Source organism: Lepisma saccharinum, chromosome 10, assembly GCF_977018435.1.
Source record: "Lepisma saccharinum chromosome 10, izLepSacc3.1, whole genome shotgun sequence".
In the NCBI taxonomy this organism is placed as follows: Eukaryota; Metazoa; Arthropoda; class Insecta; order Zygentoma; family Lepismatidae; genus Lepisma; species Lepisma saccharinum.
The window spans coordinates 18,678,475-18,692,457 of NC_139238.1; the positions used below are offsets into that span (position 1 = coordinate 18,678,475).

The 13,983-nt window shown below is 39.2% G+C and overlaps 1 protein-coding gene across 1 annotated transcript in view; it reads left to right on the forward strand.

Annotated features, from left to right (window-relative positions):
• Positions 1–10,977: 10,977 nt before the first annotated feature.
• LOC145993804 (uncharacterized) overlaps positions 10,978–13,983 on the forward strand; it is a 101,874-nt gene continuing 98,868 nt past the window's right edge. The window contains exon 1 of the mRNA XM_083129618.1: positions 10,978–11,211. The gene's annotated coding sequence lies outside the window, so the exon portion shown is untranslated. The remainder of the gene's footprint in view (positions 11,212–13,983) is intronic.

Here is a 13,983-nt window from a genome sequence, read left to right on the forward strand (position 1 = left end):
GCTGGTCTCCTGGCTGGTAGATGTTCGATCTACTCAACGCGTTCCTATCTTGGTGGTTGGTAGTCTGTCGTTTTTTACAAAATTTGTGTGTTCCTTGCAACACTGCCGTGCACTGTTTCGCCGCAGGAAATGGCGTCACAGATGCAATCAAATGTTGTTTTGGGTTGCCAGCATTCAGGTGGCAAAACGGGCTTTTTTTCAACGACTGCAGCGCCGAAATGACGCACCAACGAGAAAAATGTTACTGAGAAAAGTTGTTTGTTTTGATGTCCTCTACACGTTTCTGTGGTCCGCGGGCGTCATTTAAATAACTACCTGTATATTTATTCTTAATGTTCATGTGATAATAACAATAATTATAATTATTTGACCGATTTTATTTTCATTAATAGATTTTAAACTATTAACTTATTAATTATAAACTTATTGTTATTACCTTGAGGCACTTTGTTCGGACCCCCCTGAAATATAGTTCTAGATCTGTACTTGTTTGCATCCTTTATTTTTAGCGTTGTTATTAGCCAAGAGTGGAAGAAAACCGACATAAAACAAGAATTTAAAAAAATAATGCCAATGCAAAACTAGAAAACAGAAACCGGGGCCTGTTTGACTCCCAGAGAGATGCAATCAACTCTTGTCAATCCATCAGACAACCAACCCAATCACCATAAGGTCGTTTACTTTGTTAACCAGATTCTTGGCCTTTCTTGACCATAGTCGGTGGACAAGAATGGAGTAGTGACTGAGGTAATGCTCACTGGCCCCCTCCGGGCGCACCCCCCTCGGTTGTATTTACAACTGTTGTAAAGGGTAACAAGCATGATGCAATTTCACAGCGGATGTGGTGGGTTGTTAACAAGAGAAGATCGCCATGCGGTAGCACTCCCTCTGGATAACATGGACGCTGGAATTGCCCTTAGTAACTCAGGAAGGTCGTTCACCTTAACAACGCATACAGGGAGAGGGGGAAGGGGCCGACAAAAAGAGGAAAGAAAGGAAAACATTGGGGGAGGAGAGGGGGATTTTGGGGGGTGGAGATACGCGACAAGAGAGTCAACCAACCCTTTCTTCACGCAGCATCAACGAATCGCTTCCGTGCTCTCCGCTGTGCGCTGTCCCTTCCCAAGGGTCGTGATTTTCTTTTTTGGACAAAAGGACTCTGGTTGCCTTCCTCTTCTTGACGAGAGCTGCCAACGTCATTGCTCTGGCCGGAGTTGAAATCTTGGAAGAAGACAACTGTCCAAGCTGTTATATCGAATAACAGCGAAATGGTCTGAACTAGAGAGAGGGGACCAAGCTAAGGCCATGTCCGAAAGGTTCAAGACCGAACTTGAAGCGAACACCCTTCGCGAACAGTCTCGCAGTTCAGTCTCGAAGTCTTCGACATTATGGGCGGAGTTTGAGCTTTTGCTTTGGGGGAGGCGGGGGGGGGCAGACTCGGGGAGAAGCATATGATGTACGTGAGGGTTGTTGAATATCCCCTACCTTATAAGCGGTCCGGAGACCTTCCCCCGGAAATTAAAAAGCAACAACTTAAAAACACTGAGTTCTAGGCCTTTTAGATTTGAAAATGTTAAATTTCCTATCTTAAGTAAACAAATATTAATTAGTATGTTGGTTGTCAGTTTTAAAAGAAGCAAGACAGTACGATTATTGCATTTTGCATGTCATTAATTTTTTATTGATACAATACTCTTATTACTTCAAAAAAGTTACGGTACAATAGTAAGCTTCAGGAATTTTACAAAAATTAAATTGAAAAGTTCTTTTGATGCCTCAGCAGTAACTGTTGACTCAACACAAAGTCATTTTACGTTTTTCTTTCTTCAAACTGTACACATCAATCAAATCGTCTAAGACACGCTATTACGGCGCAATTACCGCACATGCCATCATGCGAAACGTCAAGATTTGGGCCGTTCAAGTCAATCGGGGACTTTTTTTTTCCAGGTTTAAATAGACGCCTAGGCTGGAGGTTTTGTATGCAGTAGGAACTGGCAACTGTGTGCTGTTACTGGTAGGCGGTGCTCATTTCCCGCGTTTCTGCATAGATCGTTATTCAAGATGGCGGACAACAGTGTGAATGTCTACATGGAACAGCGTGTTGTGATGAAGTTTTTAGTGAACGAGGACAGAAAACCTGCAGAAATTTACAGAAGACTTCAGGCTCAGTACGGTGATGAGACACTCTGTCGCAGTAAGACATTTGAATGGTGTAAGCGCTTCAAAGATGGCCGTATCTCTATTACTGACGATCCCGGTCGTGGTGGATCACAGCCCACGGCAATAATTCCTGGAAACATTCAGCGCGTGGAGCAGCTGATCCTGGACAATCGTCGCATAACCTGTCGTGAAATTGCAAGGGTGTGTAATCTGTCGTTAGGAACAGTGAACGCAATAATTCATTATCATTTGTTGTTCCGAAAAGTGAATGCACGGTGGGTCCCAAAGCAGCTGTCCGCTTTTGACCGACACAGAAGAGTTGAAGTCTGCAGAGAACTCAAGGACCGCTATGACATGGAAGGCCAGGATTTTCTGAATCGCATCATGACATGTGATGAAACATGGGTTCACCATTTCACTCCAGAATCCAAAAGAGCATCGATGCAGTGGAAGCATACGGAATCACCACCTCCCAAGAAATTTCGAACAGTTGCGTCTGCTGGTAAAGTGATGGCAAGTGTCTTTTGGGATAAACAGGGGATTATTCACGTTGATTTTTTACCCCATGGTGTCACTATCAACAGTGAGCATTACTGCCGTGTTCTGCGTGATGTGCATAAGAGTTTACGGAAGAAACGTCCGGGTTTCATCACAAAGGGTGTTCTCTTTTTGCAAGACAATGCACGACCGCATACCGCTCAACACACATTCCAAACATTCCAGGAAATCGGCTGGGAGATATTACCACCTCCCCCCCTATAGTCCTGACTTAGCGCCAAGTGATTTTCACCTGTTTGGACCCCTGAAGGAATTCCTTGGAGGAAAACATTTCAACACTGATGATGAAGTGAAGAATGCTGTCCTACAATGGTTCCGCCGTAATGATAAATCCTTCTATGCGGAAGCATTCCAGGCGTTAGTTAAACGCTGGGATAAGTGTATAATTGTAGCAGGAGGTTATGTGGAAAAATAAATCCAGTTACCACACTTTGAAATTTGTTCTTCTATTTTTTAAAAAAAAAGTCCCCGATTGACTTGAACGACCTAGTAGTAACTGAACTTAATCATGTGTTATTTTTTGTTTTGTTTTTTAAGTTGGGGGATCAGCCCCCCCCCTGGCCCCTCCAGAACTCCGCCTATGCTTCGACTGCAGCGCCAAATACGATCAGTAGATAAAACTAGAACACATTGGTTTTCCCGCCTTTTAATCACTTGTTTTTCACCACAAGCAAGCTGTCCTCTTTCGTTTTGTTCATGTAATTATCTAAAATGAACATTAATTTTCAATAATATACAATAAACTTTTCATGTTTAAATAAGAAAATATCATTATAAGAACATTTACTTTAAATCTGAAATCATTATGTCACGCAAAATATTTCAGGGGCATTCCATTTTTGAAAGTTAAATGCAATGCTGTAACGTTATCCTATCTTGTGAGTGAACAATCTTAAATTGTCATTTGCATAAAAATTCAAGTATTATACATAATTAAATTCGAAAGTATAAGGTATTTTATACATTGCTCGTTTATTTTAACTTTTCTATTTACACGTGTTTTCTATTGTGTCCCACACGTGACACCAAAAAACAAATGATTTCTCCCATAACTGTTACATTTTCCCCAATTTACTCAAACTCAAAAGTTAGGTTAGGTTAATGACTGCACAACAAACACTTCTGTCAATCGAAGCTCGTGACCTTTGGTATAAATACGGAGATACACTGACCATTACATTCTAGTCCACCAATCACGTTCATCCTCTATGCATATCTAATGCTACCCTTTCAGCAAAATCACGTGTAAGTCCACAAACAAACACAACAGAAGTGAGAACGGCTTGAGAACATTTTACATCTGACAACATCGCCTCATTTTTTTGTGCGCAATCCTGTACATTGTGACAGCTCGTCAACGGCTTATCAGATACCACTTATAAAACCGGAAAAGTGTGCGCAATCCCGCTGTAGCCCATTTGACAATTCACAGAAATTAAAATAAATTTCTCATTAAGAGAAGAGGCTGTGTTTCGTCTGTCCCATCCGTGACACACAATTGTTCACTTGTAGCTACAAATCTTGGAAAGTGTTTCAAGGGTAGTTATGTTTAATCGTGTTAAGTTTCATATTTAATTGCAGAGGAACTGCAAGAAAAATGTTGCTTAACTATCAGTAGAATAGTTACTTTAATATAAAAAATGTAGTCAGCATGTCCCACCCTTAACGATGTAATACCCCTTAACAAATACATACATGCATACATACATACACACACATGTACACAGACACATTTATATTTTTTTCTTGTTTTACGTCACTTGTCTTCTACTTTGGATTAATCGTGACGATAAATGATGACCAAATGAAGCTAATGAAGTGACATTAACAAACACCTATGTACTTACATACCGGGAGTCAAACCCGGAACCTATGTTGGCAAGTCCATAAGTCCACTACTCAATGCTTCTTTCTTTTTCAGTTTTCTATCATTTCCATAACAACAAACACACATCTACGTCTTATTCAGGATTCGAACCTGGCACCGTAGCGTCGTAGGCGGGCAACTGAGCCAGCGAGGCGACAATCCAACTGCTTTGTATGGTAGAACTTTTAGAACGTGTTTGTCTCTTGTTTCTAAGCAGCCGTTTTCAATTAACCATGATAAGGATGTGGTTTAATGCTTTTTTTCTCTCTTAAGACGTATAACTCAAATGATTTAGCACGGGCATCAAATTTGACTTGAAAGCTGTTGAGGATATGAGCGTATAGGCGTCCTTATTTTTTATCTAAATCGTTTCCGAGTGCACCAAAATACCCGTGGTCAGTTCCATAGCCTTGGAGGTGGAACAATTAAACTGCAGGATTCCACGCTGGATACACTTTCGTGCTAATTTGCACCTTTCTTATCTTTCTCCCCCCTCCCCCAGTCGTCCTCACCATAGAACCGGTTATAAAGCATATTTTGATAATTAGAATGTAATTTTATTGGCGTTTTCTGGCTTCTGGAAATCTTATCTAATGGTATTGCCGTCATAATTGCCACGTCTGGAGAACTTGGAGGACGGGTTCTGTTTGCGTTGCTTGGCACCACTGGCGTATTTAGCGGGGGAGACACAGGGGGACTCCAAAAATGGACGACTACATATTATAAAAAGTATTGATGTCATAATATATAAGGTGTTCCGGAAAGGAACATAAGTCACAAGTTGCTTTCATTTATTATTATTTATTGTTTCTTTCCGGTTTAAAAATAGCCTGCACTGTACTGGAAATTTTACTACATAGACAAGTCACACTGAATAAATTAAAGAAAATATTGTACGTATCATTTTATATTGGTCATGTGTAATGATTCTGAACAGTTGTGATGATAATGTCTGTAATGTTTGCTATTAAATTAATAAATATAAATAACTGTCTGCTATAGAAATTATTTTTTTGACTTTAGTGCTTTTTCCTGAACAGCCTAGGTTTAATATCGTATTAATTATTCAATATTACTACTATATGTAACACAGATGATTTGAGACTGAGAAAGCAAATTCTCTTGAATTTGTTTGACCAATTTTGTTTGCACATTATTTACCCCAGCCTTCCTAGGGCTGGCTCTGTTTAAATTATTCACTAACAAACTTACAGAAAACTTAACAAGATTGTTTTTTTTTCAAAGATTTTCCCCGAACAACGAACAAAAAATATTTGAGCAATCATTTTCCAGGTAGTAAAACAATAAAGCCATGTTCAGCACAACACTCGAGATTATATTTACTAGACACTTAAATAAGCCGACACCGGATATTGAACCCTGGGCTTCTTGGTTACAACTAATGGTACAAAGCGAGATCTTTCCAGATTAAAATTCCCCATGTTTGTTAACAGTATCGCTTGAGGGAAAGAATTCTCAGGCTTATCCCTTTCTGTAATCGATATTAATACAAATAACGAAGATCTGCTTCTAATTTCACAATGATCCACTAATAGGGTCACCTTGTTTAATCAAAGGGGTTTGTATTCGTTTCCTGATGAAAGTACAGTCACCGGCAATAAAAGATGGGACACCCATATCCTGAAATACGCGCTTCCGTGGAATGTGTTGTGTGTTGCTTAACTCTAAGGCGTTGGTAGAAGTTGCTATTGGAAATTTGCTATTAAAAGTACACAACGCCTTGCAGAGAAACGGGTATTTTAGGATTTAGGTGTCCCATTTTTTATTGCCGGTGATTGTACATTGTACAATGGTTTGGATTCCACTTTGAAGATCCAGTCTCGATTGCTTTATCTGACCACAAATTTTACCAAAACGAACCCTTTTACTTGTCCTGATGTTAATATTACACACACAGATATATATATCGGAAGTTTGATCGAGCCTTGTGGCTAGCTGGAGGAGAGGGGGGGTTGGCCTATGTTTCTTTTAATATGGCGACTGTAAGACAGTCAGAGGAGGGGGATCTCCGAAATTCCCACCCTCACTTCGAGACTGCTAATAGCATATACTGTGCCCCTCCCAGAGAAGATCCGCCTTTGCTTGGCAGCCTTCGCAACCTAAACAGTTTTTAGAACAATGTACCTTTATCCCCCCCCCCCCTTCAGTACGCCATTGCACACTGGGACTGTCGCAGCGTCGTGCCCAGAGAGAAAATTCGGGATGGGCTTTTTACAGGGTCAAACTTTTCGTCAACGATATCTATCTACCCCCATTGTAGTTGTGGACTCACATGTTTTTGATCTCGGTCATAGTGATCAGCACCACACTCCGACAGTCTTCACCGCCTCACACGTGTGGGGATGGACTTTTATTGAAGGTTTATTGTCATTTTTTAGACGTGGCCAACGTGGGGTGATCACTTCATTTTAAATGTTAATGGAGTAATCGCTTATTTTACATTAATCTACGGTTTAATGGTAGTTTGAAATTGGGCTGGTGACTAATAGAGAGGCTGGTTCGGTGGCTGATCGTTTGAACCACAGGAGTTCCTGGGTTCGAATCCCGGCACAGGTGCTCTTGCGAGTGTCTCTTTCATCTAATCATTACTTATCCTCATCGTTGCGATTAGCCAAAAGTGGAAGAAAGGCGACGTGAAGTAACAAAAAAATAGAAATGCAAATAATAGGATAAGACCTACAAATGACAGCTATCGAATGTTACAATAAAAGACAATGGAATTAACATGAGTGTGAACAAGAGTAAAACGACGTTAGTGACAAAGAAAACAGAAGCTGAGTTCATTAACATCTGGAAAGAAAAACAGCTGGAACATGTTTATACTGTGTCTGAAAAGATGATTAAGAGGTGAACAATAGAGCAGGCTGACGATGTATGCTGTCAGCTCACCAATACAGTCATTGGTAAAAGGGAATTAAATGCATAAAGATGGCAATCTACAAGACAATCTAAGCTCTATGAATCTGACACTGCTACCAACACAGAATGTTAGTTTCCAGACGGCAGAGTTCTTTCTACATTGAGAAGTAGGAAAGACAAGGAGTAGATCCAGAATCACCACTCACTATTAGCGATCAGCTGCAGCAAAAACCATTAATTGATGCGATTGAGAGGAAAGCATTTGCAAAGTTTTGGACATGTCTAGAATGAAGATCATTCTATAAGCTTAAACAGGTCTTATAAGTAGATGTCGATCGCGTATCAAGTGGCAAGAGCATGTGGAAAGGATCTGTAGATCGAAAGGGAAAGCATTATCGGAAAACCGATACCTTACCTTGGATCGAACAGTTTATAAGAAAGAAAATATGCTCGTATTTATTGCAGTTCTAAATTTTCTTGATACTTTGTGAGCACAGTGATCAATAACTAATTGTTCGCCTAAAAACTTCACTTGAATACCTTGTACATCAAAATCGACTCGAAAATAACTTCTTTCTTACACTCAGCAGCAAGTATAAAATTTCCAGTTTTGCTGCAAAACTGGTGTCTTATCTGCTGCGATAGCGTGAGCTCCAACAGTGTAGCTTCCCGCCCAGAACAGTGTTGCCAATTTCGAGGAATAGAAATGAGCTAAACCATCCTTATGCAAGAGGGATAATACAAGTAACACTGTCAGCTATGACACCTTAACTAAGACATAACAATATGTCCCTGACTGAAAATAGACTCAAATAACTTTCGTTTTCAGGCTATCAGGTGGTCGTAAAGTGCAGTCGTTTAGTTATTTTTCGTATTATGAAATATACACGTGCAGGAGAGTAAGGGACAAGCTTAACCTACTTAAGCAAACATATATGAGGGAATTTCAGATCACTCGAAAATGAAGGGACACTCACAAAGAACAATCATGTCCAGGCCAGGATTCGAACTCGGGACACCTGTCGTCGTAGCTTGCTGTGTTAACCACTCCTCCACGGAGGTCGGCTCAAAGATTCTTGAAATGATTGCGTTGATTATGTATGACATTTTCATGTTTGTATTTCTTCATATGAATTAGAATTTTCAACTAAGGAATTTAATTTAAGTACTAGTGCCCCTTATTGTGAAATTACTATTCAGTGAACATTGATCGATAACATTGTTTATCATACTATTTTTGCATTTAATCTAATAAACGTATCCTTATTATAAGTTAATGTTATTTCGTGAACAAAACCGAGAAAATAATGTTTAAAAAATTCCACAGATAAACCCTGTTTCTATATTATGCTCAAGTCACTTGTTGATTTTTTCTATTGTGTTTTGTAATCAGTGGGTCCCGGATAGCCGGTGGAGGCACATTACACGATGGTTCGGATCCCACTTTAAACTGTAGGTCCAGTCTCGATTAGCCTATCTGTGCATAAAGTGGACTTAAAAACCAACAAATAATTTGGACTATGAGAGTGAATGATCAGTACTCTTGAGTAAAATGTTAGCTGGGGGATGTTCTCTCTATCCTTAGGGCTAGTTCGGGGGATGTTCTATGATTTAACACAGAGTCAATGTGACAGCTGGGGGATGATTTGCATAATTTTCCCCAGTTGGAGATACCAATCCCCAGCACCAACTTGTATTTCGAACACTGGAACTCGTGAAATAGATCATGGAACAAATAAAGGTACAATATATCCATGCCTTCCTCAGAATTTGAACCTTGGAGTCTGGCTTCGTATAGTTGATCCGGTTTATTTGATAAATCAATGAATATATTGCATTAGTTGCACAATAACTTGCATAAATTAAAATATTAACATTTTACTGAAATGGTTTATTCATTATCTTCAGTGGAAGTCGTGTATTTTATTCACTAAACAAAGACACTTGATCCACAAATATACACAGATAAATACTAAATTAATTTCTTCCAACACAGTCATAATTCATAAAGAATTTGTTTACATGTATAAAGTATCAATCTTGCAGATATCTAGGATAACGTGTGTCTCTCTTTTCTTTCTTTCTATTGATATGCCGTTCAGTGGCGCCGCCATCGTCTATGTGATGCAACAACTACAAGAAAACTGCAAGATAGGTCATGGTTAGGGGCTTCAGATTCGCGATAACACCGAGAAACGTTGACTGTTTGCCAGAAAGATATTTTTATGCAAAGCAAGTCGCCAAACTACGCCAATTTGACATTTACGCAATTTCTAGCGATCCTTGTGAATTTTAACGCTTTCCATGTTTCCATGCGTATTTGACGAAGAATACTGCGAAAATCGGAAATTTGCAGGCAAGTGTTCAGCTTCTCTTTAGAGTACGGCAAAGAGTTGTTGAGTTGGTGTTTTAAGCCCACTTTATGCACAGTAAGGATAATCGGGACTGGGCCTACAATTTAAAGTGGGATCCGAACCACTTGTGCCTCCACCGGGTATCGAACCTGGGACCCCTTGATAACAAGGCGGCGACGCTACCACTGCGCCATCGGGGAGGCCCCCAGTACGGCAAAGAGTTGTTCAAATACCTGAAAATGTCTTCATTGAGTGACGAAAATAATTCTCGTATGCAAGTTGACATTTTCTTTTTGGTAAGGGGTCTTAGAAATTATCCAATTCATTTTCGCGTACAAAATATTTCCATTTAGTCAATGCATTGTTTTCCTCTTCTTGCACTAGCATTGTGGAGAAAGCTGTGGATTAGGCTATTGTTGCACAAACTCTTACAGTGTTATGCACACAGATAAAGGTAAAGTGCTCCCCTGTGCATAGCACCACGCCATGAAGGCGTATAGGGGGTGTGGGGGTAACGCCCCACACTTTCTTGATCCGGTCGTGAGTGGGGGTGATGTGATCAGCATCACGCCCCTGACCGCCTTTACCCCCCAGGGTTTCCCCCAGGTACCCATGTTATTCGACGCTGGGTGGGCGCCGGGGCCAGGCAAGCAAATTACTTATGAATGAAATAATTGTATTGGAACATGTTTGAAATTCAGAAATAACAACCAGTGCAAGTCTAATGTCTACACATTACGGTTTCTGTCGACTAAGATTCAGGTAAAAAGAACGTTGTTTACTTGACAGAATGAAAGAGGCAAAAACATGTCAGTGAATTGAAATTTCGTGAGCGTTTGCTGGAAATAGAACAAAGACTATCGTTATTTGAAAAGGGTAAACTTTCCATCGTGGAACTAGTTAACTTCACGGACGTAATTTGTTGTTGCTACGAAGTGTGCAAAAAATATGCAAAATGGCCAGTTTTAGGTAAAAAGCAATTGAGTTGGCAACACTGTCGCTGAACGGCCTAATCGCAACGCATTTGTTTTGTTCGTTTGCGAATCAGGAAAAGAGTTGCAAAACCGAGGACAAGTGCGTTCATGACCCTTGAGTTGCATGACGTAGAAGACAGGCAGCATGCCCAGTCCAGAACGAGTTGAGGTAGGTCCGTAAAGTAGTTGCAGAAAACCAGGCCGTCCCGCGGAAAGCTTTCGCCAAGGCCGCGACACACAAATGTTTAGAAGGATCTGCCGGCAGGTGCATTATTTGGTTCGCTGTGCAAATCGAAAGTGCTAGGAGATCTGTGAAGTAACATTAAGTGATCTTCGATACAAGTGCAAGTTAAATGTGATGTTTTTTCTTGGTGATTTCAAGAAAACTACTTCTTCTAACAAGGTACCGACGTAGGTAAGTAAGCCTTGAGGATGTTACAAGTGTTTTGCGGCTTAAAGGACTTGTGCAAATCGTCGATTATGAAGAATTTTTGCATGTCATTCTATACGAAATGTTTTCTTTCAAGTTTAGTGCAAGGATAGTGTGTGATTTACCTCAATTTAAAGCGTCTTACCGGTGCGCCGGTAAGTACATGGACATCGCGTTTTGCCAAATCGCTGCCATTCCATTGCCAAATTGCGAATTAGTTTTACAAATTCGCAGTATTTACTGCCTTATATGTTTCTACTTGCATACCCTTTTCCGTAGAACTGAGAAAATGTTTTTGCTAGTTTGTCACTTGTAGCACTAGCATGGATGACAACATTTGAACTTTTATAATTACGCATTTATAACGATTATGATGCATAAAGATTCCACTTTTGTACTTTTTGAGTAAACACTTTGATGTCTAGAGGTACTTTGGAATAAGTGTGGTATTTTAGGTTGCTCATCTAATTGTACATTATATATGCAGAACCCTGTTAGCACATCGCGCTGCGACGCCAAGGGTCCCGGGTTCGAATCCCGCTCGGGCTTGGTTGTTTGTGAATGTCCATTCATCAATTTCGTCACTCATCCCCATCTTCGCAAATTAGCCAAGAGGCACAAAACGCGAATTAAAATAAACTAAATCAATCAATTGTACATTATGTGTTACGTTTCGGACTCTTCCCTTTTGTTGTTGTTGTTTTCGGGAATTTTCGTGTATGACGTAGATTAAACACACTTTCAAATTTGTACGAAACCATTGCACTGGAGGGCCTCTTTCCAATTAAGAATTTCTAATGACAATTCAATGTAAATTCCACCTTTGCGTTTCGGCAAATCACAGTCATCTTGTTTGCAAATTCATTTTGTAAATCCACAACGCCGGTATTTACTATTTTGTATGCTTGTCATTTCAAACTTTTCAGCACCACTATGTAAACGTTTTGCCAGTTTGAAACTTGTTTCGTTGTAGTTTTGGTAAAAACTTTATTAATGCAAACTTATAATGTTTAAATATACACAAGCCTTAAATTCTGAACCAACTTATGCACTTCTGAATAACAGAAGGTTCGGTTATTTTTAAGTCAGTTGAGAAATTATTTTCCACATGGCTGCCCGTAACTTGATTTCACAGTGTATTATTATTATTATTACCGTGTACAAGCATATAGCGATATATGTCAGTAAGGTACTGTCCTTTCTTCTTTGACATTGACATGTAAATTGTTCAATATTTACGAAATTCTCTATTAAACTAAACTAAATTTATTTAATAACGGTGTTTCTTGCACTTTTTCAAAGCTCCTCGTTTCGAGTCAGCTGTAAATGTTTAAATGTGCTGCCAGCTGGGTCAAATATAAACAATAATAAAGGTTAAAATTGTCTGGTCTAATGTTGTTATGTACCGAAAATATTGGACGTAATGCGTTCTTCTTTTGTTACGTGGCACTACCCATGTGTGTTTCCCGGTGTAAGAAACTGTACTTGTGTAGTAATATCAGCCGCCATGACACAACCTGAGGATATCGTGGAGCTACCAGTTTTGCTTCCTCATTATAATACATGTTATGACGGCGACGAAGCTACCGGTCAATTGAGAATGCAAAACTCTTAACAGTGTTGTTTATAAAATTATATTTTGAGCAAGAGCTATAATGTATTTGTTTATATACGATTATGTCGGAGTGGACCTTTAACCTTGCACACACTACAAAAAAGGTCACGTTTCCGCAACTGAAGTTCAACTTTCTGCAGATAAAAGTTACAAAATGTGGATCTGAAATAGTGTAAATCATTGTTTTATCGTCTTCGGACTTTGCCAAGATCTGCAAGAAAAGCTAAAATGTTTGATCTATACAAGCAATGACTTGCACATTGTACCGTAAGCAATGCTCATAATTATAAGCAAAGAAATTTAGTATTTATGACAACTTAGTGAAAGAAAGAAATGAATTTCGGTTCATTCGATCAAAATAACTTACATAAAAATCAGTTAGCTCGCAAATTAACTTTAAGTGAAGTATCTGGTTTATCTTTTGATGCTTTGTTATGTTGTAACGTTGATGAAACAAACAGATGAAATAAGTGGTCTCATGCAAGAGTTTCTAAAATTTCATAAATATCACAACATTCATTTCACGACTAAGATCCCCAACTTAAAGATATTCATTAAATCAGTTTGGCATAAGTTGTAACAAAATCCGAGCATGGCTATAACATCTGGAACAATAAAGAACAGTAGTTGTGTCAGATGATGAACCACTTGGTGCATGAGTATAACAGTTTCCCCATGAATATACTACTAATAGTTTATTATAATTGTTAGACTGATTAATTCTACATCAACGATCTCTTTCACCAAAATTTTTTTTACGACCATCCCCATAAATCTAACTCGATCTTCTTAGCAATTTAGAATAAAGTTAGTGACCCCTGCCTTACTGCAGTATTTCCTCCTATTTCTTGGTATATACCTGTATATTTTCCATTGTATTTCAATATTTTGGAGCTAACTGTGTATAATTTTTTGTACATACATTCCCTGTAGATATAACCTGCGTAGGCTATCCATTCTGACAGTCACACTCGCTGAACGTTCCACGAATGGATCATGATTTCCGATAAAGAACGCTCTAGAAATATTGGATTGAAGAAATGCATACAAAATTTGTCACTTTTAACTTCCTATGTGTAATTGTAAAGAACAGTACATTACAGTCCACCTGACATGTTTGTACGGTTTTGACGTGTTGAGAT